This window comes from Tursiops truncatus, chromosome 16 (assembly GCF_011762595.2).
Source record: "Tursiops truncatus isolate mTurTru1 chromosome 16, mTurTru1.mat.Y, whole genome shotgun sequence".
Lineage (NCBI taxonomy): Eukaryota > Metazoa > Chordata > Mammalia > Artiodactyla > Delphinidae > Tursiops > Tursiops truncatus.
The window spans coordinates 38217507-38245361 of NC_047049.1; the positions used below are offsets into that span (position 1 = coordinate 38217507).

Genomic DNA, 27855 nt, shown 5'->3' on the forward strand with positions numbered 1-27855 from the left:
AGAATCTAAAAAAGAGTGGTTATATATGTATGTATAACATGTCACTTTGCTGAACACCTGAAACTAAAACAACATTGTGAATCAATTATACCCCAATAAATTTTTTTTTAAAAAAACGACAAGAACTGAAGCCAGGCTGCCTGGGTTTGAATCCCAGCTCTGCCATTTATTAGCTGAGGAATCTCAAGCAAGTGATTTAGTTTTGTTTCTGTGTGGGTGATATGAACAGTTCTGATTTTCTCACTGGCCAATAAGCCTCTGATTGCTGCTGCCGCTCTTACTTTGCTCCCAAGGTATGTGCACTGATATAGGAGCAATTTGTGCTTTATGACTAAATGAAACTTTAGACCAAGATTTTTTTCTGGTGAAGTGGGCCAGAACATTTCTGAACTCATGAGGATACCTCTTTTTTTTTGTTGTTAATGTTGCCTTGGAACTTGCTTTGCCTCCTAAGGATGAGGATAGTTTACTTCTTCCAATAACAACAACATTTAATGAGCACTTACTGTGTGCCATGACCTTTATTAAACTGTTTGCAGGCATTATGTCTTTAACCCATAGAACAACATTAAGCTGTAGTACTACTGTTAGTCTCATTCTATTGATGAAGAAACTGAAGCTCAGAGGAATTAAAGAACATCCTCAAGGTCTTTAAGGTAGATTGGGGAATGCAGTTTTGTGTGACTGCAAAGCACATGCTTTTAATGACCATAGGACACTATCTCCCATAGAGAAAGTCTAAACCCCTCTTCATGAACTAACTCCTTAGGAGAAAAGAGGCTAAGAATCCAATACAACCATGTCTTACAAGAGCTTCTATCCACTTCTGCAGCCTTAGTGCAAGTGACATCCTCTAGCATCTCTCAAATGATCTTGGTTTTGATGCCTGCCAGTCTCCTTCCACCTTGTGGGAGCTTGGCCTCGCCCTAGAAGATAAAGTGTATGTTCAAAAAGGAGCATCTTCTTTTTAGCCAGGTTCCTGCGTGACTGTTGTAGAATATTAACATTGTATGTCAGGTATGATTAAGAAATATTGAGTTTTTAACTGTCCCAGCCAGGATTTATACATCCACATTATTCTCCTTCAGTGCACCAGCTAAGTTAATTGCTTGTATTCTGGTAATACTGCCATTGCACTGCATTCTCATGAATGAACTTCATCTCAACCACCTTGTAACTCCTTCCCCAGCCCCAGGACTGAGCACAGTGTCTTCTGCCACATGGGTAGTTCATTAGTCAGTTGTTGAAATCACTTCTAATTCTTTCAAATAACCCTGGTGGTGGCAAGTGACCATCTTTGAGGATGAAATTGATTCCTTGAACCTATTAAAATATTTTCCATCATAGCAAAGAACGTGTGTTTGTTAAAAAATCAGGAGCAACTAAACTGTAATGAGACATTTTCTTGTGGGCATTGTACACAGGTTTTGAACGTACAAGAAGAGTACTCAGTTTACTCTGAGCAGTCAGCACCACTGGAATGAGTCCCAAAGCGATGAAGGGGTCAAGGAGAACTTTTTGTAGATAGAAAGTTCTGTTTAAAAGTTGGTAGTGCCGGGCTTCCCTGTTGGCGCAGTGGTTGAGAGTCCACCTGCCGATACAGGGGACACGGGTTCGTGCCCCGGTCCGGGAAGATCCCACATGCCGTGGAGCAGCTGGGCCCGTGAGCCATGGCCGCTGAGCCTGTGCGTCCGGAGCCTGTGCTCCGCAACGAGAGAGGCCACAACAGTGAGAGGCCCGCGTACCGCAAAAAAAAAAAAAAAAAAGTTGGTAGTGCCTCACCCTGTGGTCTTTGTTTTTCTTGAAAACATAGCTGACAAATCCATACTGTTGTTGATGAGGCTGTGAAGTGAAGCTAGCCTTGGTGATAGGCTACTGGCATTCGCAGTGTGGCTTTTATTTTCCATAGATGTCTGCTCAGTACTTGGCATTACAATGCACACTAGAAGAATTAGCACTAGTGGAAAATTTTCATTCCCTTCTTCAAGAATTTATCATCAAAAAAAGAAACTCAGGGGCTTCCCTGTTGGCGCAGTGGTTGAGAGTCCACCTGCTGATGCAGGGGACACGGGTTCGTGCCCCGGTCCGGGAGGATCCCACATGCCGCAGAGCGGCTGGGCCTGTGAGCCATGGCCGCTGAGCCTGCGCATCCGGAGCCCGTGCTCCGCAACGGGAGAGGCCACAACAGTGAGAGGCCTGTGTACCGCAAAAAAAAAAAAAGAAACTCAGTACTGATATGAAGAATGCTAACAAATGCATAGCTATAACTTTTGGTTTGCATGTTAGTAAAGGCTACCAACTAAGATGGAGATTTTTATTTAACACTTCATTCAGATCAGCTTAGAAGAGTTTCATGTTGTTGTCAAAAGTGTGATTTGAACCTCTTTCCGAAATGTTCACCTAGAGAAAGAGTCTGAATTTGATGGACTATCATACTTGCACTAGCAAACACAATAATTGTAATTATATTTTGGGGACATAGTCTGTGGTGGGCACTGTACATGCATGATCTCTAGTCTGCATAACTGCTCTCCGAGGTATGTATTATTGTCCTTATTTTACAGACCTGGAAACTGAGGCTTAGAGGATTAACTTACTTGACAGAGACCACACTGCTATTAAATAGCAGAGGTAGAGTTCAAGACTATGTATTTTAAACTTATATCAAACTCTCTGCATTTTCCATGCTTTTCAAAGCCTTCCATACCAAGTAACCTGGAGTATAAAGCTACAGCCAGCCGATGAGAATGTTCCTCGGTGTTGGGTACAATCTACAATACAAATCTTTGACTCTTCATTCCTTCCCTGCTATTTTTATTGGTGTTGACAAGTTCTTTCTTTGTTACCAGGAAGCTCTCTGTATTGATGGGGTGTTTTTCCATTCTCTCCCTTCTTTATGCCCCTCTTAAAGACACGCACACATCCTAATGGTCTGGATGACTTGGGGTTTCTGCCTGTTCTATAACTGAGGTGACACCGTCTCTCATGGTACCTCAGTGTATGGAGCCATTTTACAATTAATATTAATCTCTTCTCTCTGAATGCCTTTAACACTGAGGCTTCAGGTGAGGAAAGTTAACAGGTTCCTATTTTATAAGTGTTGTCTACTTGGAGCCATATGTTCTTCACATAAAATGAGCAATTGCTGCATTCTACTTGCTAGAAGTAAGATGTTTTCATTTGGGCTGTTCTGTGACGAGAAAGAAATTGGAACTTCCTACCGCTTGGTTGGGGACCCTAAAATGTTAGGAAATTGAAAAACAGAAGTAAAACATCATTCTGAATGACTTCCTTTTGGAAAAGGGGAGCACTTTGCTGAGCATAGTCCATTATTCCATGAATTACATGAATCTGCGCTATTTGAATTGTATATATGGACGAAGTAGCAAGTCTGATCATTGCACTCTGGGTGTCCCTGGTGCTGGGGTGATACCCTTGTTAGATCAAAGTTTGACTTTGGCAGATCATGTCTTTCATTTTTTTAAATTCTCACAACCACACAGTATAGTAGGGGCCATTTGATTCTCTTTCAGAAATAAAGAAATTGAGGCTGGGTAAATGTGGATGGATTTTCCCAAGGACACGTGGCTAGGAAGTGGTAGGATTTTGAGCCAAGGTTTTATCTGGGCATTGTCCTTTGATAGATGTTGGTGGTTTGGGTTGCTTTATCATTTACCTTTTCTATCCTATAATCTTTATTTTTATTTTATTTATTTATTTATTTTAATTTTCGATTTTATTTATTTTTTTATACAGCAGGTTCTTATTAGTCATCCATTTTATACATATCAGTGTATACATGTCAATCCCAATCGCCCAATTCATCACACACACCCCCACCCCACCCCCACCACTTTCCCCCCTTGGTGTCCATACGTTTGTTCTCTACATCTGTGTCTCTATTTCTGCCCTGCAAACCGGTTCATCTGTACCATTTTTCTAGGCTCCACATAAATGGGTTAATATACGATATTTGTTTTTCTCTTTCTGACTTACTTCACTCTGTATGACAGTCTCTAGATCCATCCACGTCTCTACAAATGACCCAATTTCATTCCTTTTTATGGCTGAGTAATATTCCATTGCATATATGTACCACATCTTCTTTATCCATTCATCTGTCGATGGGCATTTAGGTTGCTTCTATGACCTGCCTGTTGTAAACAGTGCTGCAGTGAACATTGGGGTGCATGTGTCTTTTTGAATTATGGTTTTATCTGGGTGTATGCCCAGTAGTGGGATTGCTGGATCATATGGTAATTCTATTTTTAGTTTTCTAAGGAACCTCCGTAGTGGCTGTATCAATTTACATTCCCACCAACAGTACAAGAGGGTTCCCTTTTGTCCACACCCTCTCCATCATTTGTTGTTTGTACATTTGCTGATGATGCCCATTCTAACTGGTGTAAGGTGATACCTCATTGTAGTTTTGATTTGCATTTCTCTAATAATTAGTGATGTTGAGCAGCTTTTCATGTGCTTCTTGGCCATATGTATGTCTTCTTTGGAGAAATGTCTATTTAGGTCTTCTGCCCATTTTTGGATTGGGTTGTTTGTTTTTTTAATATTGAGCTGCATGAGCTGTTTATATATTTTGGAGATTAATCCTTTGTCTGTGGATTTGTTTGCAAATATTTTCTCCCATTCTGAGGGTTGTCTTTTCGTCTTGTTTGTAGTTTCTTTTGCTTTGCAAAAGCTTTGAAGTCTCATTAGGTCCTTTTTGTTTATTTTTATTTCCGTTACTCTAGGAGGTGGATCAAGAAAGATCTTGCTGTGATTTATGTCAAACAGCGTTCTTCCTATGTTTTCCTCTAAGAGTTTTATAGTGTCCGGTCTTACATTTAGGTCTCGAATCCATTTTGAGTTTATTTTTGTGTATGGTGTTAGGGAGTGTTCTAATTTCATTCTTTTACATGTAGATGTCCAGTTTTCCCAGCACCACTTATTGAAGAGACTGTCTTTTCTCCACTGTATATCCTTACCTCCTTTGTCATAGATTAGTTGACGATAGGTGCGTGGGTTTATCACTGGGCCTTCTATCTTGTTCCATTGATCTATGTTTCTGTTTTTGTGCCAGTAGAATATTGTCTTGATTACTGTAGCTTTGCAGTATAGTCTGAAGTCAGGGAATCTGACTCCTCCAGCTTCTTTTTTTTCCCACAAGACTGCTTTGGCTATTTGGGGTCTTTTGTATCTCCATATAGATTTTAAGATTATTTTGTTCTAGTTCTGTAAAAATTGCCATTGGCAGTTTGATAGGGATTGCATTGAATCTGTAGATTGCTTTGGATAGTAGAGTCATTTTCACAATATTTTCTTCCAATCCAAGAACATGGTATATCTCTCCATCTGTTGGTATCATCTTTAATTTCTTTCATCAGTGTCTTATAGTTTGCTGCATACAGGTCTTCTGTCTCCCTAGGTAGGTTTATTCCTAGGTATTTTATTCTTTTTGTTGCAATGGTAAATGGGAGTGTTTCCTTAAATTCTCTTTCAGATTTTTCATCATTAGTGTATAGGAATGCAAGAGATTTCTGTGCATTAATTTTGTACCCTGCAACTTTACAAATTTATTGATTAGCTCTAGTAGTTTTCTGGTGGCATCTTTAGGATTCTCTACATATAGTATCTTGTCATCTGCAAACAGTGACAGTTATACTTCTTCTTTTCCAATTTGTATTCCTTTTATTTCTTTTTCTTCTCTTATTGCTGTGGCTAGGACTTCTAAAACTATGTTGAATAATAGTGGCAAGAGTGGACATCCTTGTCTTGTTCCTGATTTTAGAGGAAATGCTTTCAGTTTTTCACCATTGAGGATGATGTTTGCTGTTGGTTTGTTGTATATGGTCTTTATTATGTTGAGGTAGGTTTGCTCTATGCCCACTTTCTGGAGAGTTTTTATCATAAATGGGTGTTGAATTTTGTCAAAAGCTTTCTCTGCATCTATTGAGATGATCATATGGTTCTTCTTCTTCAGTTTATTAATATGGAGTATCATATTGATTGATTTATGCATATTGAAGAATCCTTGCATCCCTGGGATAAATCCCACTTGATCATGGTATATGATCCTTTTAATGTGTTGTTGGATTCTGCTTGCTAGTATTTTGTTGAGGATTTTTGCATCTGTATTCATCAGTGATATTAGTCTGTAATTTTCTTTTTTTTTACTGTGTTTGTCTGATTTTAGTATCAGGGTGATGGTGGCCTCATAGAATGCGTTTGGGAGTGTTCCTTCCTCTGAAATTTTTTGGAAGAGTTTGAGAAGGATGGATGTTAGCTCTTCTCTAAATGTTTGATAGAATTCAGACATTTGAATGTGAAGCCATCTGGTCCTGGACTTTTGTTTGTTGGAAGATTTTTCATCACAGTTTCAATTTCATTACTTGTGATTGGTCTGTTCATTTTTTCTATTTCTTCCTGGTTCAGTCTTGGAAGGTTATACCTTTCTAAGAATTTGTCCATTTCTTCCAGGTTGTCCATTTTATTGGCTTAGAGTTACTTGTAGTAGTCTCTTAGGATGCTTTTTATTTCTGCAGTGTCTTTTGTAACTTCTCTGTTTTCATTTCTAATTTTATTGATTTGAGTCCTCTCCCTCTTTTTCTTGATGAGTCTGGCTCATGGTTTATCAATTTTGTTTATCTTCTCAAAGAACCAGCTTTTAGTTTTACTGATCTTTGCTATTGTTTTTTTTTTTGTTTCTATTTCATTTATTTCTGCTCTGTTCTTTATCATTTCTTTCCTTCTACTAACTTTGGGTTTTGTTTGTTCTTCTTTCTCTAGTTCCTTTAGGTGCAAGGTTAGATTGTTTATTTGAGATGTTTGTTGTTTCTTGAGGTAAGATTATATTGCTGTAAACTTCCCTCTTCGAACTGCTTTTGCTGCATCCCATAGGTTTTGGATCTTCGTGTTTTCATTGTCATTTGTCTCTAGGTATTTTTTGAATTCCTCTTTGATTTCTTCAGTGATCTCTTGGTTATTTAGTAACGTATTGTTTAGCTTCCATGTGTTTGTGTTTTTTACGGTTTTTTCCCTGTAATTCATATCTAATCTCATAGTGTTGTGGTCAGAAAAGATGCTTGATACGATTTCCATTTTCTTAAATTTACTGAGGCTTGATTTGTGACCCAAGATGTGATCTGTCCTGGAGAATGTTCCCTGTGCACTTGAGAAAAATGTATAATCTGCTGTTTTTGGATGGAATGTCCTATAAATATCAAGTCTGTCTGGTCTGTCGTGCCGTTTAAAGCTTGTGTTTCCTTATTTATTTTCATTTTGTATGATCTGTCCATTGGTATAAGTGAGATGTTAAAGTCCCCCACAATTATTGACATTACTGTCGATTTCCTCTTTTATAGCTGTTAGCAGTTGCCTTATGTATTGAGGTGCTCCTATGTTGGGTGCATATATATTTATAATTGTTATATCTTCTTCTTGGATTGATCCCTTGATCATTATATAGTGTCCTTCCTTGTCTCTTGTAACATTCTTTATTTTAAAGTCTATTTTATCTGATATGAGTATTGCTACTCCAGCTTTCTGTTTATTTCCATTTGTATGGAATATCTTTTTCCGTCCCCTCACTCTCAGTCTGAATGTGTCCCTAGGTGTGAAGTGGGTCTCTTGTAGTCAACATATATATGAGTCTTGTTTTTGTATTCATTCAGCAAGCCCGTGTCTTTTGTTTGGAGCATTTAATCCATTCACTTTTAAGGTAGTTATCGATATGTATGTTCCTATGACCATTTTCTTAAGTGTTTTGGGTTTTTTTTTTGTAGTTCCTTTTCTTCTCTTGTGTTTCCCACTTAGAGAAGTTCCTTTAGCATTTGTTGTAGAGCTGGTTTGGTGGTGCTGAATTCTCTTAACTTTTACTTGTCTGTAAAGCTTTTGATTTATCCATCGAATCTGAATGAGATCCTTGCCAGGTAGAGTAATCTTGGTTGTAGGTTCTTCCCTTTCATCAGTTTAAGTATATCATGCCACTGCCTTCTGGCTTGCAGAGTTTCTGCTGAGAAATCAGCTGTTAACCTTATGGGAGTTCCCTTGTATGTTATTTTTTCCTTGCTGCTTTCATTAATTTTAGTTTGTCTTTAATTTTTGCCAGTTTGATTACTTTGTGTCTCGGTGTGTTTCTCCTTGGGTTTATCCTGTATGGGACCCTCTGCGCTTCCTGGACCTGGTGGCTATTTCCTTTCCCATGTTAGGGAAGTTTTTGACTATAATCTCTTCAAATATTTTCTCGGGTCCTTTCTCTCTCTCTTCTCCTTCTGGGACCCCTATAATGCGAATGTTGTTGCGTTTAATGTTGTTCCAGAGGTCTCTTAGGCTGTCTTCATTTCTTTTCATTCTTTTTTCTTTATTCTGTTCCGCAGCAGTTAATTCCACCATTCTGTCTTCCAGGTCACTTATCCGTTCTTCTGCCTCAGTTATTCTGCTATTGATTCCTTCTAGTGTAGTTTTCATTTCAGTTATTTTATTGTTCATCTCTGTTTGTTTGTTCTTTAATTCTCTAGGTTTTTGTTAAACATTTCTCAATCATTGTCTCCATTCTTTTGCCGAGGTCCTGGATCATCTTCACTATCATTATTCTGAATTCTTTCTTTGGAAGGTTTCCTATCTCCACTTCATTTAATTGTTTTTCTGGGGTTGTATCTTGTTCCTTCATCTGGTACATAGCCCTCTGCCTTTTCATCTTGTCTATCTTTCTGTGAATGTGGTTTTTGTTCCACAGGCTGCAGGATTGTAGTTCTTCTTGCTTCTCCTGTCTGCCCTGTGGTGGATGAGGCTATCTAAGAGGCTTGTGAAAGTTCCCTGATGGGAGGGACTGGTGCTAGGTAGAGCTGACTGTTGCTCTGGTGGGTAGAGCTCAGTAAAACTTAATCCGCCTGACTGCTGATGCTGGGGCTGGGTTCCCTCCCTGTTGGTTGTTTGGCCTGAGGCAACCCAACACTGGAGCTTACCTGGGCTCTTTGGTGGGGCTAATGGTGGACTCTGGGAGGGCTCTCGCCCAGGAATACTTCCCAGAACTTGTGCTGCCAGTGTCTTTGTCCCCACTGTGAGCCACAGCCACCGCCTGCCTCTGCAGTGGGCCCTCCAACACTAGCAGGTAGGTCTGGTTCAGTCTCCCCTTGGGTCACTGCTCCTTCCCCTGGGTCCTGATGCGTACACTACTTTGTGTGTGCCCTCTAAGAGTGGAGACTCTGTTTCCCCCAGTCCTGTCGAAGTCCCGCAATCAAATCCCACTAGTCTTCAAAGTCTGATTCTCTAGGAATTCCTCCTCCTGTTTCCGGACCCCCCGGTTGGGAAGCCTGATGTGGGGCTCAGAGAACCTTCACTCCAGTGGATGGACTTCTGTGGTATAAGTGTTCTCCAATCTGTGAGTCACCCACCCAGCAGTTATGGGAGTTGATTTTACTGTGATTGTGCCCCTCCTACCGTCTCACTGTGGCTTCTCCTTTGTCTTTGGATGTGGGGTATCTTTTTTGGTGAGTTCCAGTGTCTTCCTGTCGATGATTGTCCAACAGCTAGTTGTGATTCTGGTGTTCTCGCAAGAGGGAGTGAGAGCACGTCCTTCTACTCCGCCATCTTAGTCCCTAATCGTATAATCTTTAAACAATTTGAGAAATAGAGCAACTCAAGTGGGAAGCAACATAGATAGTAGCTTAATTACTGATAAAAACAGGATTGGAGAACTGAGAATTGTCAGTTACCTCCTTCTGTAAAGCATTAATTGGACCTTAGTAACCCTGACCTAGTCATCCTAGTCTGGTAACGGCTGGAGAGAAGCTGGCAGAGAGAGCTGGCTGGCCCTCCCAGAAGCAGGCAGCCCTTGTCCTGCTTACTGTGTGGAAGTTAGCTTGGCCCTAGGTGTTGGAGAGAACAAGAGGGAGGGCCTTGCTGCCCAGCTCTGTGTGCTGCCTCAGCACTAAGCCAGTGCTTACTCTAGCCTTCCCAGGTGATAAGTCACTTGCTTTTGAGAAGGGAGGAGGGGCTGGGGGGGAGAGGTAGAGAGAGAAAGTGGCTTACTCTAATACTGCTTCCTCCCAAGAAAGACTAAAAATTTTCTTCCTGAAAACATAAGGGAGGGTATTTTAAGAGTGTCCACCCCAAACCCCAAGAGTAGAAATACTGCTCTTTCAAGTTCTTTCTCTTGAGGTGATCTTTTGTGGTGTTCTCTCCTGCCTTTTTGATTTTGGAGAGAAATGGAGAGACAACTATATTTTTCTGTGTGTTTTGGGTGTAAAGAAAGGAAAAGACTAATGTAGTAGAAACCAGGAAATGGTCTTTATGAGACATATAATCAGATTCTTTCTTCTCATGGCAGGTGATGGAAATGTACAGAAACAGTGGGAGAAGCCGGTAACTTATAGGAAGCCAAGATGACAAGAATTTTAAAAAATAATCAGTGAGTAAAATTTTGTTAGCCCTTTAGAATTCCGTTGACTACAGGGTGAATTTTCTGTAAGAAACCATGGTAAAATAACAGCACAATTAAATACCTCAAAAATTTAAAAGAGAAAAATGTGAAAAGTAAATATCCAAACACTACAGAAAGTTGGTGCCAACATTTGAGAAATTTTGCTTTTGCATTATTCTTTCTTGGTAGAATGTGTCATCTTAGGTTGGGTATGTCTGTTTGGTGGATAGAGCATAAGTATTTAAAGAGTTGAAAGAGGATTCCTTTTACATTAACCTTGGAGTAGCCCTTCTCAAATGCAGATCATTCTTCATTCCATTGGTTCTGTGGTCCCCATTTCTTACCCACTTTTTGTGGGTACATTTTGGAGGTAAATATGAATAAACTTGGTGAATATGAATAAAAGTCAGCTCTTTGTCTATTCCTCTTCATTACACCATTTTCTTTTACATATCAAAGGCCACTAGTGTTTGTTAATTATCTGACAGTTATAGGTGGTTGGTTTTGGTTTCGTTATGGTAATGATAACATTAGTAAGTGGGGTAGTTACTGGAAAGATCATACATTTTTGAGTCAGACATTCATAGACCTGGTTCTTGCTGTTGTGCTTTTAGTAGTTACTTACTCAGCCTCTCAATCTCAGTTGACTCATCTGTATATTGGATTTGATAATACCTCTCATGAAACGAAATACCATGGGGATAGTACTTTGTGCTGTGACTGGTACATTCCAGGGCCACAATAAAAGTAGTTACTTTCTATCCTCATATTTGTATCATGATTTATAGTTTGCAAGCCTTTTTCTTGACTTAGAAGGCTGGCCAGCTGAACTTCCTGAGCTCCTGTCAGGCAGTGGTGGGTTAACATTGCAGGTAGTGATATGCAGGTAAATGTTTAGAGCCAGCCCTGATGGGGGGAGGGGGTTGTAGTGTTTGCTGATTTCCATGGTGTGAACACTCCCACCATAGCTGATTTCACACTACCGGCAAAAGTCACTGCCAGCAGAGTTGGGAAGGGATGTGCAGGAGCACACTGTTATATGATCTCCTACCAACCAGGTACAATAGTTGCAAAGAACATCAAGAGCATTGATAATAGTAAAACAGGAAGTGACGTGTTTTGAGTATTTATGATCTTTGTTCTTAGTATAGTTTAATTGTATGTTTATGTAATTTAACTTGTAATGATGGTGTGTTTAACAACTGCCTTGCCAAAAATCCTGAGAATATGCAATTTGTTCTAAGGGACTGGTATGAGCTGGCCCCAGCTCACCACTGATTGTAAGTTTCCTATTGTGAAGACGTTTCCAAGCCACAAATCTTCAATTATCTTTCTCAGCCCTGGTGGTAAGAGTTTGGTTTGCTCAACATCATTAATCATTAGAGAAATGCAAATCAAAACTACAATGAGATATCATCTCACACCGGCCAGAATGGCCATCATCAAAAAAGCTAGAAACAATAAATGCTGGAGAGGGTGTGGAGAAAAGGGAACACTCTTGCACTGCTGGTGGGAATGTGAATTGGTTCAGCCACTATGGAGAACAGTATGGAGGTTCCTTAGAAAACTACAAATAGAACTACCATATGACCCAGCAATCCCACCACTGGGCATATACCCTGAGGAAACCAAAATTCAAAAAGAGTCATGTACCAAAGTGTACATTGCAGCTTTATTTACAATAGCCAGGACATGGAAGCAACCTAAGTGTCCATCATCGGATGAATGGATAAAGAAGATGTGGCACATGTATACAGTGGAGTATTACTCAGTCATAAAAAGAAACGAAATTTGAGTTATTTATAGTGAGGTGGATGGACGTAGAGTCTGTCATACAGAGTGAAGTAAGTCAGAAAGAGAAAGACAAATACCGTATGCTAACACAGATATGTGGAATCTAAGAAAAAAAAAAAGGTCATGAAGAACCTAGGGGTAAGATGGGAATAAAGACACAGACCTACTAGAGAATGGACTTGAGGATATGGGGAAGGGGAAGGGGAAGCTGTGACAAAGTGAGAGAGTGGCATGGACATATATACACTACCAAACGTAAAATAGATAGCTAGTGGGAAGCAGCTGCATAGCACAGGGAGATCAGCTCGGTGCTTTGTGACCACCTAGAGGAGTGGGATAGGGAGGGTGGGAGGGAGGCAGACGCAAGAGGGAAGAGATATGGGAACATGTGTATATGTATAACTGATTCACTTTGTTATAAAGCAGAAACTAACACACCATTATAAAGCAATAATACTCCAATAAAGATGTTAAAAAAAAAAAAAAGCAAACCTGGCCTGGTTTTGAATCCATGCTAAGTAAACCAAGTTATCATGTCCCCATAGCTTCTGGAATGAAGATAAGGGTCAGGATCAGTTTAGAATTTAGACTTATTTTCTCAAGAGTGTGACTGGCATTCTCACGTTGTTAACTCAGCTTTGTAACTGGCCCCTGGCATCCCTCACTTCTGGCTTTCGAGTGCCAGTGCTTGGAGATAAGTCAGACTGTTCACTCCCTTTTGAACTTCCTTCTTTCCCTTCTCTGTACTCCCGTGACTCTGCATTTCCTCAGGTAGTGACACTTTGGGGACAAGCAGCCAGGGTGCCCCTAACTAACCATGGCATGTAGCTTTGCTTTTGATTCAGAAATTAAGGAAAAGGAATTGTCTCCAGAGAGAGCGAAACAAAACCAAACAAAAAACCTGGGCAGTTTAAAGTTCATACTGGCTGGATTAAAATCTTAGGGAATAAAATGGAAGGAAGAAAGAAAACTGGATCAGATATCTCAGTGTTTCTTCTGGAAGCAGTTTCTTCAGTTTTCTCAGTTGCCCTTTAGAAGGGAACAATTGAAGCCTGAAATTGCTAAGTAACAGCTAAGATCGTGGTGGTTGTTTTTATTTTAAATCTCACCCACCTAGTTCTCAAAACACATTCTTTATTGAACCTTCAAAAAATGCCTTGGATATTTCAAAACATTCATTTGTGTCAATTCCCTGAATCAGACTTACATAATCTTAAAACATTTATTTCCCTTATTTCTTCCTAAAACAATAGGTATTTATATTTCCTACTGAGTCAGGATTGGACTTGGATTATTGCAAAAGTAGTTCTTGTCCATTTGAAGAGGAAGCTCATGGATAAAAATCTGAGAGACTTGCCTCTGGATTAAGAAATATTAACCCATGTCTTAAACAAGTTGAATAAGGGTGTCTTTGGTAACTTTGAAAGCAAACATGGGAGTAATGATTAATAGAGAAATTTTGCCACAGATAAAATATCCTGATTGACCATTTCTCTCTCCAGAATGGACCCTATGCAATTTCTGAACATCCCCACTATAAATGAATGTTTGATTAGAGCACTACTAGGTGTACGGTCTTCAAATGTGTAAATTTTATAGCCTTTCTTTATGTTCAAATCAACACACTCAGTAGTTTCTGGATACTTGGGTCTGGATACTTCTGGATACTTGGTTATTAGGGTAGATTCCAGTAAATGTAAAACAGGCTTATTCCACTTCAGGAGTTGATAATCAAGCCTGAACAAAGAAAACTGCCATTTCAAAACAAATGTGGTAAATGTTATAATAGATATATTAGACTCTCAGGAAACAGACAGGAGAGAGGAATTACCTGTGTGATAAGGGTGGGCTAGACCGGGGGGTGGGGGGGGGGGCGAGGAGGGTTTCAGGAGCAGATGACGTTTGAATTGGGTATTAATGATTAATGCCTTTTAATTAAAATACACTTTTTTAGATTATAAAAGTTAACAATGCTAATTGGAAAGAGCTTTAAAGTGTGAAAATTACTAAGATTCGAAAAATCATTATCACTACCCAGAGATACCATTATTAGCTTTGTTTTTGTATTCTGCCATACTCTTCCTGTGTCTAGATTAGATACATATTTTTCCTCCCTAAAATGGGTCATTATTAATATTGTTTTGAAACCTGATTCAACTGATAATATACTGAGACCATGCCACCTCAATAGGTATAACCTACATCATTTTTGTTATTGTTTTGTAGCATTCCATGTATATGTGGTCTGTAATGGATTTAACCATTTCCCTATTAGTGGGCATTTAGGTTGTTTTCAACTTTTCATTCTTGTAAAGCACACTATGATGAACATCTTTGTGTATGCACTGTGGTGCACTTACCTAATCATTCAATATTTGGGCAGGATCTTTGAACAGAGTTGGGGCAGTGCCTAGGGAATACTCTAGGTAGGACAAACAGTTTGAGCCAAGAGGCAGAGGTGGGAAAGGAAGATTCCATTCTGGGGAAAGGCTGGAACTGTAGTTTGGTAGAATGCAAAGAGCGAAGGCAAGTAGTGCTAATTAGGGCTGGAGCCTTTGATGCTAAGTCCTTTATTCATTCTCAGTTGGGAGCCACGCGTGGAATCTATATCATACTTGAAATGAAGACTGGGTGTCTTCAGTTTTCCTTAATTTCTCTTGTTTGGGAAGAAATAAAAATTATTAATAGCGCTGCCTTCTGAAACTTCCTGAGAATCTTAAGAAACTGATCAGTCAGGGAGTAAACAAGTGAGAGAAGTCATGGGGAAAGTGTGTATGTACAGATAAAACTCAACTAGGGGAGCTTATGGTTTTGACAGGGGAAGGAAACATTAATAAATGCATTTTCTTCTTAAGGAATTTAAACAAACTATTTGTGATTAAATTTAATTTGGGAAAGACATGGGTTAAGACATAGATATCATAATTTAATAATAATACTACCTTATATTTGTTGAGTACTTTTATATGCTTATGTGTTTTAAATATGTTGTTTTACTTAATCTCTCAGCAACCTTCTTAGGACGTGTCAGGGATTATCTCCATTTTGCGGGTGAAACAGAGGCCTCAAAGGCTCCTTTGGTGAGAGGTCACCAGACTTGGGGTTCCAGTTCAGGAGCTGCTGGGGCCTCGGGCAAGTCCTGGGATCACACCGGGTTGGTTGTAAGGATACAGTGAGACAATATCTGAAATATTATGAAAACACCGTAAAGTACCACAGAAATGGAAAGACTGCTTTTTTATAACAGGACATCTTCTTCTATCACTACTGAAGGGAAGAAAGCACTTCGCTAGCCATTTTCCATTTCCTTTGTGGTAGATTATATTATTGTCAAAACATTTGCTATTCCTCCCTACCCACCCTCCATCCTGTGAGAGGATATTCTTTCCCACCCCACTGAGGGCTGAGCCCTGTGGCTGGCTTGCCATAGGCCTTGCAAATAGTAAGAAATGTAAATAACAATGATGTGCCATTTCCAGGCAGAAATGGAAGAGACATTGCCTGATTCTGCCGTCTTTCTTTTCTCTTTGCCGTGAGATCAGCCTGTCCCAGTTAGGGGTGCTCCTTCTGCCTTGGTCGCAGAGTGAAGACAACATGGAGCCCAGCCTTGGCTCACCTGCAAAGAACCAAACAGGACCAGAAATAAACCTTTCTCTGTTGTTGGCCTCCAAAATGCTGGTGTTGCTACAGCAGCATATTTCAACCTGAACTGATCCGCTCCTTTTTCACCCATTAGGTACCACCCTGTCTCCCTTTCAGGACACACACACACACACAAACACACCTTGTACAGAGAACTTCCTTTTAAGTTGAGAAACAGTGTTCCCCATCATCTGTTGTACTACACTCTTCCTCCTGCATTGAAGAGGTCAACCTTCATCAGAGGTTATCACTTCAAATAAGGCATTTAAATAAGGTATTTAGGGTTGACCAACTTGACTCTTAATTTTTTTTTTTCTTCTAACATTTGTAGAACATGTCCCATGTCAAGGTCTGGACGTCTGGAGGCTTAAAAAATCCAAGCCCTGGACCCAGCCTTCAGGAATCTTAGAGTACGATGCAATTGGATGCTGTGTATCCCAGCAGCTATAAAACAAGGCAGACAGTGTCGGGTGCTGAGGGAGAGTGTCACTTTGATAATTGGCAAACTGTGTTCATGTAGGTGTCCCCGCTTTGTTGTATGCCATCCTTAAGATGGTCTTTAAATGTCATTGCTTTCTTAGTTAAGCTTATCTTCCCTTTTCCATCTCCTCCTTAGCATGTATTTACTGTACCATTTAATTTGCATTGCGTGTTAGACTTCCTTATTCTCAATATGTAGTTTTTAGTCACACAATTTACACTGACTCTCTCACTAGCTTAGTGTATATGTCCTTTCTTTAGACGTATATTGTAAACTCTTTAATTTCTTTATCTTAATGCTTCCCCATAATATAAGCTGTTTAACTCCCTGTTACAACAAAATTATTGACTATTTTCTTTGATTTTCCCCCCTCAAGTTATTTGTCCTTTTCTCCATGATGCATGAAGTTCGTTGTTATTAGTCCATGGGCTCCTTTTCTTTTTCTTCTTATGGTGTCTGATGTGTTTGAGGCTCTGCATGGGAGAACCAGTTTGTCTTGGCTTACTAATACCTTACCTCAGTTTGGAACAATTTCCAGTTGACCTGTCATATTTCAGGTCATGTGCCTAGTAATCTGTCTAATGACTACTCCTGGCTTTGGACCATGGAGTAAAACCAAAAGCTCCTACAATTCTGTCTGATGAGCAGTTTCTAGATTAAGACAATGTACAGTTTACCTGTGCCCTTCCTTTATGATTGAATTCAGCTGTTCTGTGTCTCATTACTCATGATCACTTCTCCAGTTTAATTTCAGAAGGCACTGGGTTAATTTATTATTAGAGCCCCATCTTGGACCAAGGGCTTTCAAACTTTTTGTCCAACATGCACAGAAAGAAGCAATTTTCAGCCTCCATCAGATAGGATGGAACACTCAGGGAGCTGCCATGGTTTAATGCTAATGGTCTGCCTTTAGGTTGGGCGGTGTGTTCATGATTGTTCATGTTAATATTATTTTTCCTGACAAATAAGTTAAATATTGTGTTGGCCAAAAAGTTTGTTCGGGTTTTCGTAACAGAAAAACTCGAACGAACTTTTTGGCCAACCCAATATATTCTCTTGTATGTAGTAAATACTGCATAACCAAAAACATTTTTTAAAATGTGAAATACAGTTAAAGCTGTGAAATGCATCCATTGCATTTATTTTGGCAGAACTGAGTCACCTTAGCTAGTTATTTTTGCCATTTTAACTTTCTTCTAAAACACCTAAGTGCCCTCTAAGATAATGGTCTCTTTTTTCAACAGGGCAAAATCAATTTTTTATGAAGATACTATTTATAGACCCTTAATTTGCAGACGATCTTCATGTCAGTACAAGCATCTGTATAATTTAAGGTTTACCCAGAGAAATATTTTCTTTTGTTTTGCCACAGAGAAACACCTTCTCTTGGGAAGATATACAAAGTTAATGTCTGACTATTGACTGTGTATGATGCCCACTAGTTCCTTCTCTTCTCTGCAGGGAAATCTAGATGCTTTCACACAGAGTCTGAAATGTTAGCTCAGCTCTTAGTCACCTGAACTGAAAGCCCGCTCTTGTCTGGCTGCTACAGATATCAGACAGAATAGTCCCAGCTTTGGGGTCAAACATTCATATCTCTGAAGCAGGCTCTGACTTGTCTTCATGATTGACCTTAGGCTTCAAAACCTTCTCGAACTCCCAGTTTCGTCGTGTGTTCAGTTGTTAATACCTGCCTTGCTGTATTGTGTACAGATTAAATGTAAAGTGATATGTGCACAATGGAAGCCACTATCATTACCGGATACTCAGTAAATGAATTAAATTGAGCATGTTTTTCTTGCTGTAGGTGGAATTTCAAACACGTTTTCCTATAGGAACAATGTTATGAATGGGGTTTGAGTATAGTGTTAGAAATATTATTAACATTATACTTCAGATAAAACATGAGTTCAATAGGCCTTTAAAGTCTGGTAGAGAAGCCAGTCTCTCTACATTTGGTCTCTAGTGAAATGCATTTCAAGTGCCACAGAAGTGTTCATGAACTTTAGAGTTCATTAAACAACTTTCAGAATGTAATTTATTACCAGGTTGAGGACTGCTTAGATAAGCTTTTGCATTAGACTTGAAGTGGAATTTCTTGATAGGTGGTGATATTTTGGGGGCAGACAGATGAGCCCCCCTTTCCACTTCTGGGAAGTAAACTCACCTATCTTCTGGAGGACTTACTGCTCTTCCCGCCAGTTCAACGAGGTAGTTCTAGTGTAGACCAGTCAGTCATGGGACCTTGGCCACTGGAGTGGCTACATGGCCCCAGGCTGGACCAGCATGAGGTTTTCTTAAGAATTTTAAAAATTATAACTATGGAGTAGTCCCTCTTAGTGGCAGAGCTGGGAGTTAAGTGGAAGAAGGCAGATTTTAGGAAGGGAGAACAAAGCCAACCTGTAGAAGCAAAGATGTTCTCTTGTCCTGGTGGAGTTCATTTTGAGTTGGTCCTAAAGCCTAGCCACCCCCGTGGCTTTTGTGTTGCTAGACTCAGTGAGTCTGTCTTGCTTCTGCCTCTGCTCCTTCAAGTGGCCTTTCTGTTACCTGCAAGTTAAAGAATACTGAATAATTCATTTGGTTGTTTGTACTTGGAATATTTAAGAAGTCTGTGTCTTTGTCACGGGCAATTATAATAAATGTAATTGCATAGTAGGTTGGCTGATTTATCACATAGCTTTTTGAGAACAACGGTAGCGTTTATTCCCATCTCATAAAAGCAGAAATGTGTTAGCACTCATCAAAGGATACGAGTGACTCCGTGTGTGTTATGTATGATAATGACTCTTGGACAGAGGCTTGCTCTAATGCAAATGTCATATAGCTTTTGATTTTAAACCATATAAACAAATGGAAACTTATGATGGTTCTAGTAGTTACAAGTTGCCTCGGAGAACTGCCATTTGCTACCTTTTATGCTTAGGAGCACTTGTAGGTAAACGGGTAGATGTTTCTATTTAAGGGGGAATTGGTACTTTGGTAAGATGGTCAGATATGTATGTATGTGTTCCTTACTTGAAACGGATGATAGAATGACTTAGTCTCTCTGTTCTCGTGAGTGGGTTAGTATTTGGGGAACTGAGATTGTATGTGCTGACACTCTTCTGTAAACTGTACTTCCCTTTAGGAAGTATCAGATTTGCTTTCTCAGTAGTGGCATTCTTTATTGTTGGAACGTGTCGTAAAGAGCAAAGACACGCATCTGCCACTTGGGTTCTACTTGCCAACTGGTTTGAACAGCTATAATATTTGTGTATTCTTGGTGTGTCAGCAGTGAAAAGGAAAGTTTTCCTTTCTCCTTTGTGGCTGTTATATAACTTAAACGTCATTATCTCAGCAACCATTCAGAATCTGCTAGGTCCTGCGGGATACAAGGCCTCTGAAACACCATCTCTGCCTCCGATGGACTTTTGTCATCTGCCAAGAGAGAAAAGTCAGGGATTTCAAAAAGAAGGAAGATACTAAGGCTCTCTAAGTCAGTTTGAGATGGAGGTATAAAGAATAAGGTCTGTAGGCATTTGGGGGAGAGGAGAGTTCCCTGGGGCTTGAGCCAGTGAGGAGGGTTCCAGGAAAAGGAAGGGGTTTGAGTGGGTCTGGAAGGTAATAACTAGTAAGAAGAGTGAGAAAGGCCATCCGACAGAGGCCATGGCATGGGCTCAGGTGTGGAGGTGATAATGTGCCCATTGCATTAGGGGAACAACAAGTAGACCGGTGGGGTTATTTGGCCGAGGGTTTTTTAAGTGGAAGATGGGGTTGGAGAGGTGAAAGCCAGCTTTTGAATGACAAACATTATGGCACTGGGGCCGGAGCTAATCGTTCCTTTTTTTTAACCATAGATTGACAGGCTTTGTACTTCGCATTTTAACTTTAGGCGACTAAGATATGCTAGAAATAGTGAGCCTTTTTCTATTGTGAGGATGTTCTAATAACATTGGTAATTATGTCCTTATTTCCGAAGCATAAGGATCATTGTAAACATCTCTTGGGTGCTTTGAGTTATGATCTCAGGTGCACTTATTTATGAAGCCTTCCTTCTTCTTGAACGGAGCACCCACTTTATACATTTTCACCTTGACTGCATCCTAGACAATAGAAACAAACTAGGTTATCTCTCTCTTTCCTGTATGGGCTACCTTTCCCTTTTTCACTTTCACGTATCTCAGCATATCTATGTATGGCTGCACACATGCGTACAATTGCGTATTTAAAACTGCAGGGTCACGAAGTTTATTGAGTTGCTCATACACACATAGTTCTTGATGTAACAGCCAACATATTATCAGTTTGGCCAGTATAATTGATGGTAATAGTTTCATAAACAGAAAATCAATGTGCCTTAAAATAGGTATGTATTTACATGAATGTTTGAAGAAAGTTGCTTGTAAAGCAAATGTTTTCCTCTTGATCTCTACTATAGAACTATACTAGTTTAACTGATAGAAAGAGGACCCCCGGTTTATGACATGATGGCACGCTGGACTCTGACATTTATCACATGATGGTGATGATGATGTGTTGGGAGCACAGAGGATGGGACTCAGTGACCCTGGCAAGAGGGCATGGATGACTGAACCAGGATGGAAAAGGTGTGAAAGACATTAGGAAGGTGTCATCATGCCTGGGGATAGTGAATTGTCAATAGAGAGGGAGGGAGCTCAGATGACTCCAGAATTTAATTTACAGTGTCTAGGACAATAAGATTACCTTTATGAGGAATATGAGAGTCAAGAGTGATTTATCGGTTTCATCATCTAGGATATAGGCCCAGTTTATGCCTGTTGCTAAAGTTAAATGTTAGGTTATAGGCTTATCTTCTGCCTGCTCTTTTGGACCATAACTTGGTCTTAAAACTGGAAGAACGCTTAGAAATCTGCAGAGAGAGATGAAGCAGTTTATGTAGGGCAATATACCTGATCACTTATTGGCAGAGATTAGGACAGGAGCTCTTGACTCCAGGTGCAGAGTTCTTTCTATTCTTCTATGATGGTTCGAAGAAAAGAATAGCATTTTAGAAAGGGTCCTTGATCTCACTTAAGATTTTATCTTTGGTTTAAAGAGTATTTTAAAGAAATCTTGGCCTATGAAATGACTGGTTTTAAACAAATATGAGGAAGTTAAACTCAGGAGATTGTCTCCAAAGCCAAGATAGTTTAATTGGTAACTTAAAAAAATTATTCCTCTGCAAAAACTCTCTTCCCTCACTAGTAACCAACTCTTAACTGGTGCTCAGGACCTAGCACTTCTGTGGTCTCCTGTAATTTGCCAATTCCAAGCTACTTTAAGTTTCTTTTCATTACTTCTATTCCAAAATGATGTTTAGGGTACAGTGACCGAGATAGAATGAATATTTCCAAAATCACTCTTACTTTTTAAAAGTTGGTTTAATTGTGGCATAAATGGAATCATTCCAATTTTAAGCCTTTTTTTCCCCTGCTACTAATAAAATTTCTCTTGTATAACAGGAACACCAAATCCAAGAATCCTAAACCAAAAGCTTCTTCAGTTTTCTATCACTTAAATAAGGGACTCAGACCATGCAAATACCAAAGAACTATTTCAGCTCGAAAATTCTTTGGATATTTTAACATTGAAAAGAATTTAAACAAAAATTATGGGCCAGTTTGTCTACAGGTTTGGAGATTTTGATTCAGTAATCAGAGGGACAAGACAGCATTGTTTGAGTGCCCACTCTATGTCATGCACTGTCCAAATGCTTTGCATGTATTATTACATATAATATGTCCAGCAAACTGTTGGGTGAGCATTTGTCCCTTTCACTGCAGATAATTAACCCGCGCAAGATCATACAGTGTCAGAGGTTAGATCCATCTTGGAGGTTAGATCCCAATCTGCTTTGTCGCCGGATTCCACGCTCATTACCTCCAGGATCGCTGCCTAGCTTAAGAACTTTTACTAAGTAACAGAAATTAACATACATCCACTGATCAAGTATCTATCATAACAAAATTAATCCTTGTTTTGTAAGAGTTGTAAGGCCATCTACCATTTTCTTGACGTTGTTAAAGGCTTAAGTTTAAAAAAAAAAAAAAGTCTAAAAGGCTCCTAAGCCTCATATAAATCAAGAAAGGAAAGTTCCGCCTTAACCGACAGTGAACAAGCTCATTGGTTAGGATCACACGGGCTGACTCATTTCTTTTTTGCTGTGTTAGAGGGCCACACCCCGCATTCCAAAAAAACCTCTGCTGCCCGGCCACACCCGCGGCCTCCCTGCTGGAGCCTCTGGGTTTGGACCCGGCGTGCCCGCTCACAGCTGCTCGAGGGAGAGGATCCTCCCGCCGCCCGCCCGCCGGGGCGTCGGCTGCTCAGCGCCGCGGTCCTTGCACTCCGACCCCTCAGGCCGCGGGAGAAGGCGGCCAGGGCCCGCCGAGGCGCGGGCGCACCCGAAGAGCCGGGGTCGCGAGTCGGCGCGCCTCCGGCCGCCTTCGCCTCTCCGCCGGCGTCCGGGCGGGCAGCGCGCACCCTGAGCGCGCCGGCGCCGCGCGCAAACTTGGCGCCCCGGGAAGTTTCCCGAGACTTGGCCTCCTGGGAGGAGAGACCGTAAGTACTGCTCCTTCTGGGATACTAGGTTTCATTAGTGTGCTCTCTGGGGGACGCGTTGTAGCAGTCACAGACGGTGGGACCTGGTTAAAAGCCGGGAGAAACAGCCTCCCTTGCCTTGCAGAAGACACTCGGTACCGCAGTCGTTGCCATTCCTTCTACAGCGAAGTGAAGGGACTCTTAGTTTTTACTAAATCCGCCTTGATGATCAAACAGGCAATAGCTGTTGACACCTGAGAACGCTCACAGGGTAGTTGATAAAACAGTGGATCGGGATAGGCTGCGTCAACAAATGCTCTGAATGTTGCGGGGTGCTTTTGACAGCCAAGGATCCAGGGGGTGGTTTCGGTTTGGGGTTATCCGGCTTTCCTAATGGAGGTTTTTGAGGTAGTGGGGTTATATTTACAGCTTGGTTACTCAGTTTTGGGGAACTACTCACTTTCTCAGATTCCAGTCCCTGTACAAAAAGGTCCTTCAGCCAACTTCTTTGGCTGGTTCGGAGCGAGCTGGTGAGTGAGATCTGCGCTCAGTGCCAGAAGGAAGCACGTGCTCCCTGTGATTTGGAGTGGGCATGTTTACTCCACAGCCATGCTTTCTATTTATTATGGCCAGGTAACTGCTCTTGTGGAATTTGCGGAAGTAAATACACCGAGAGAATGCATGGCACTTGCTTCCCCCCCCCCACCTCCTATTTGAGTTTGCTATGTGTAGATGTTACTTAGGTTGTAACGGGAACCAGGAGACCTAAGGTCTATTGACCCTGTTGAACTGATTGTCACTTTTAAATTTATGTAGAAATAGTGAGCTTCTTTTAAAAATCTGCTCTTAATTAAAACTGCTTTTTAATGTAAGAAGTTAGTCAGCAAATGCATAGCAGTTTGTATGGTGCAGGCAAATTATTTTCTTCCAAGAGGGATGGGGAGGTAGAGGGCAGGAGAAGCATAGTCTTGTGATTATTGCTGTTTTACTAAGGACATAGTGCAACAGACAGGTATCACCACCAGAAACACTGACTGTGCTGAAAAGGCAGGCTGAAGACTCCCCTGTAGCATAAAGGATGACAGGAAAATGTAAACTGAATTATGAAGTTCCAAATATGAATTATAGAGGTATGAAGAGTATCTTTACACTTCCTTCATTTTTGAAGATACAGACTCTAATGCAGTAGACAAGCTCTGTAACAGAAAGAAAGAGTAAAGTGCTTTGCAACTGACTTCTTTAGCTCTATAAAGGAAACTACTCTAGAAAGAAATCACTTCCAAGTGGAATAATTAAAATGTTTTTTAGAATTTTTAATGAGTTACACATTGAACTCCTAGTACCACTGTTTTTGTGCTCATGGGCTAATGGGTAAACTCAGCTTGCTTTGAGTTTAACTGATCAAACACCTCCTGTGAGAGGTAACACCTTGGGATCCCATTTCTTTGGGAAACAGACTGTGATATTGACAGAAATGGCCTTAAGTCCACTGGGGTACTTGGAACAGCCCCCTCAGGTGGTGAGCATGGGAAAATATGTCTAAAATCTAAAGGGATAATTAAATTTTAATTTTGATTCAAGTTTTACCTAATAGTTGTAACAGAGCTGAACATTTAAGTGAGATGCTTTGCACCTGCTACCTCATTCTGTTTTTCCCAATAATGCTGAGAGGTAGAGGTATTATCATCTCTGTTTTGTGATGAAGAAACAGCCTCAGCAAGGTTACATAATCTCCAAATTTCACAGTTGGTTAATTTAATTTATAATACAAGGTAACATTTAAGGTTTGTAATTTTTCCCATGTGGCCCCAATTGCTCCTAATATAGTGTTGATTTTTCTGTGAGAAATAATCCAGAGGTGGTTCTGGGTTCAAAGAAGATTTTTAAGGAGTTTTAAACGCTCTGCATTGCCCCAGTACCAAAATATCAAAGTTCAAGGAATAATGCATTTACTTTGGAAGCTTGTGGTTTTCAAATATTAACTAACATGAACCTGTTGATACCTGAGGCTGCCTAATAGTTGCTGATTTGGAGGGACTTTCTCCTGCCTTCTTCCCTGAAGCCCTTCTGGTTCTGGATGTGCAGATTCTTCTCCTCATCAAGGACAGCTTGGCTGTTCTCTAATTGTAACACCAAGCAGCTGGGTCTGTGGACGTCCAGTGGTTGAATGTCTGAGTGCACTCCAGCAGTATTTTATATGCTATGTGAAATGATTTTAAATTTCTGCTAGCACTTAGGTTAATGTTGAACCTGTTTGTTAGGAATGGTAAGGTCATGAAAGGCACACTCTGAACGCTAAGCTTTTCTTGTTAGATGGGAAATCCTCAGTGTGTCTCACCAGGGGCAGCCAATTCTGAGAGTCCATCTGCTGGATCATCTGTTGGGATGTCATATAATATACAAGAGAACATGCCACCTTCTTAGAAGACCACAGACTACAATATCTATTCCAGGACCGAGTGTGGCTCACACCCTCCCTCATCATTTTTGCCACCTCTATGACACTGAACACCCACCCAGCTTCCCAAGCAAAGCAAGGATGCCTTGGCCTCCTCCTTAAACCTCTCTAAACCCTAGCTGCTTGAAGTGACTGGAATTCTTGAGGATGTTGAAAGGACATGCCAGTGTGATGATAAAACCATTTGGGGGTGATCTTGAGAAAATCATGGAGAGAAGGAAGTATGCCAGACAACTTAGGTTTTGAAAACCGGGGAGATGGTAAATTCTGGAAACTTTAGCTGCAGAGTGTATGTTGCTGTTTAGCAGACTAATAGATCACATTTTTGAAAAGATAGATTGGGACCACTTAAAAAATCGTGGTGGTGATCAGTATCTAGCATCACTCATCTCCTGTTGACCTTTCTTTTTCGATAGTTGCTGAACTAGTATATCAGGACATGCCATAGATACGACATGTCTGCTCTGGAAAAACATTTAACAAAGGGCCGTGTGTGCTGTACTCAAGGTGGACAAAGTGGGTGGACAATAGTATAGGTAAGTGGATTTGTGTCTTATACCTGAAGAGGGCTGATCAGTAGGGTGACGTCAGACTTGAATAAGGTGCCCGCAGTGTGCCTTAATGAGGGAGTTTGATACAGCTGGACAACAAAACACACACTAGTAGAGACAGAGAATTTAGAACCAAGGAGGTGATAATCCCACAGTTCTTTGAAGCACTGTAGATAGTGATTAAGAACAAGGACTTTGGAGCCTGCCCTTGGGCAGGTTATTTGAGCGCTCTGTGCCTCAGTCTCTTCATTCATAAAATGCAGATAATAATACTTCCCTCCTACAGCCATTGAAAATGTTAAGGATCAAATTAGATTATTCAGGAGAAGTGCTTAAAAACAGAGCCTGACTGTAAATTGCATGTGCCGCCTTTTAGTCTTTCGTTGTTGCTACTGCTTTTTCTTCCTGTGGCAATGTTGTGCATATTTCTGTGTGTATGTTTAAGTGTGTGTCCAGAATGGAGTAATCAGGTTTTGGAGAGGGTCTAGAAACTATATGAACAGTGGTTGAAGACGCTGGAGACGTATACCTTAGTGTAAAAGCTGAGAGAGAGTAATCATATACTGTGAAGTGAAGCAGAGGTGGTCACATTCTGAATTCTGAGATATTTCATCCAGTCTAACAAGTGCTTTCTCTTAAGGAGCTGTAGCTTGGTATAAGAGAAATCTCCATTAAACTAGGATTTAGTAGAATTCTTTCCTGGTTATCAGTATAGCCTTTAACCAGGCAGTTAACTCAGTCGCTTTCCTTGGGGTGTGATTTACCCCTCAAGGGACATTTGGACATAGTTTTGATGGATGCAGCTGGGGCGGGAAGATGTGCTGCTGGCATTTGACGGGTAGAGGCCAGGGATGCTGCTAACGTCCTGCAATGCACAGGACAGCCCCCAAACTAAAAATCATCCTGTTCAAATGTCGATAGTGCTGAGGCTGAGAAACCCTGGCTTAACTCTTCCATATGTGTGTTTCTCTTTGTGAAGTTTGAATACTGATCTTTGCTTTAGGGACATCACAGAGTAGCTTTAAGAGTATATTTGTGAAAGGGCCTTTGAGAGTTAATGTATTCTGAAATCTGCACATGTATACGGCATATACCTTTTATCAGCAGCGGCACATTAAAATATTATTTGCTCCGTTCCAGGGAGGAATATATTACAGTGGTTTGAGAGTCCAATAAGCCTATGCTTGAATCTCAGCCCTACCAATTCAACCTGCTGTGTGATTTGGGGCAAGTTTCTTTATGTGTGAAAACCCAATTCATGTTTCATAGAGTGTGGACTGTGCTACCAGATTTACATTCATGCCTCATATGTACTAAGCCATGTTACAATTAACTTTTTTGGCAATGGGATTGAGTGGTGCTTATTAAAATGTAAGATTTGGAAAGAGGATGAATAAAGAAATTGGATCTTAATATTAAAAGACAGAAAACAAAAAGTCTTCTTGTCTTCAGAAATTAGGAGAGGTGAATGTCTTTGCAAGTGTTGATTTGGCCTTGTAGGTAAGGACCATAATATGCACCAAGGTGAGAAGCGCTTATCTGAGGAAGAGGATGAGTTGCATGGAAAACAAGAGTTACCTACGTCATATTAGTCTGGAACTAGCCAGGATATAGTTTCTAGGTTTGTGAATTGCTCCACTACAAAAACTTGTAATGTTTGTTCTTAAGCAGTGTAATTCGCTCTGTTTTTTCATCTTACTCTTGATATTACGGTTTCTTAATATATTTTCCAGTGTCTTAAGATGTAAGCAACACACCCAGCCACTGAATGTGCAAGTGCGTCAGCTTTGCAGTCTTAGTGATTTCTGTACCTTCTCAGCCTCCCCCCAAAAGATAAGGCAAAGCTCTCATGTGATCACTCTTCCTGTCACCTCCACTTGTGCACCAGCTGTGGACCTAGAAGTCTGGAGTCCATCCACAAGGCCCACTGTTTTCCTGCTGCTATGGCAACCTATGTCAGTATGTAGCATATCCA

The 27855-nt window shown here is 40.5% G+C and overlaps 1 protein-coding gene across 9 annotated transcripts in view; it reads left to right on the plus strand.

Annotated features, from left to right (window-relative positions):
- SGMS1 (sphingomyelin synthase 1) overlaps nucleotides 1-27855 on the plus strand; it is a 293995-nt gene that overhangs the window by 177006 nt on the left and 89134 nt on the right. For 7 of the 9 annotated variants that reach the window (XM_019937812.3, XM_019937481.3, XM_019937273.3 and 4 more), the window contains one exon: nucleotides 10325-10405. The exons of 1 other annotated variant lie outside the window; for it this stretch is intronic. The gene's annotated coding sequence lies outside the window, so the exon portion shown is untranslated. Of the gene's footprint in view, nucleotides 1-10324; nucleotides 10406-22537; nucleotides 22893-27855 lie in introns of those variants that run through there. One more of the 9 variants, XM_019937732.3, reaches the window with a different exon arrangement.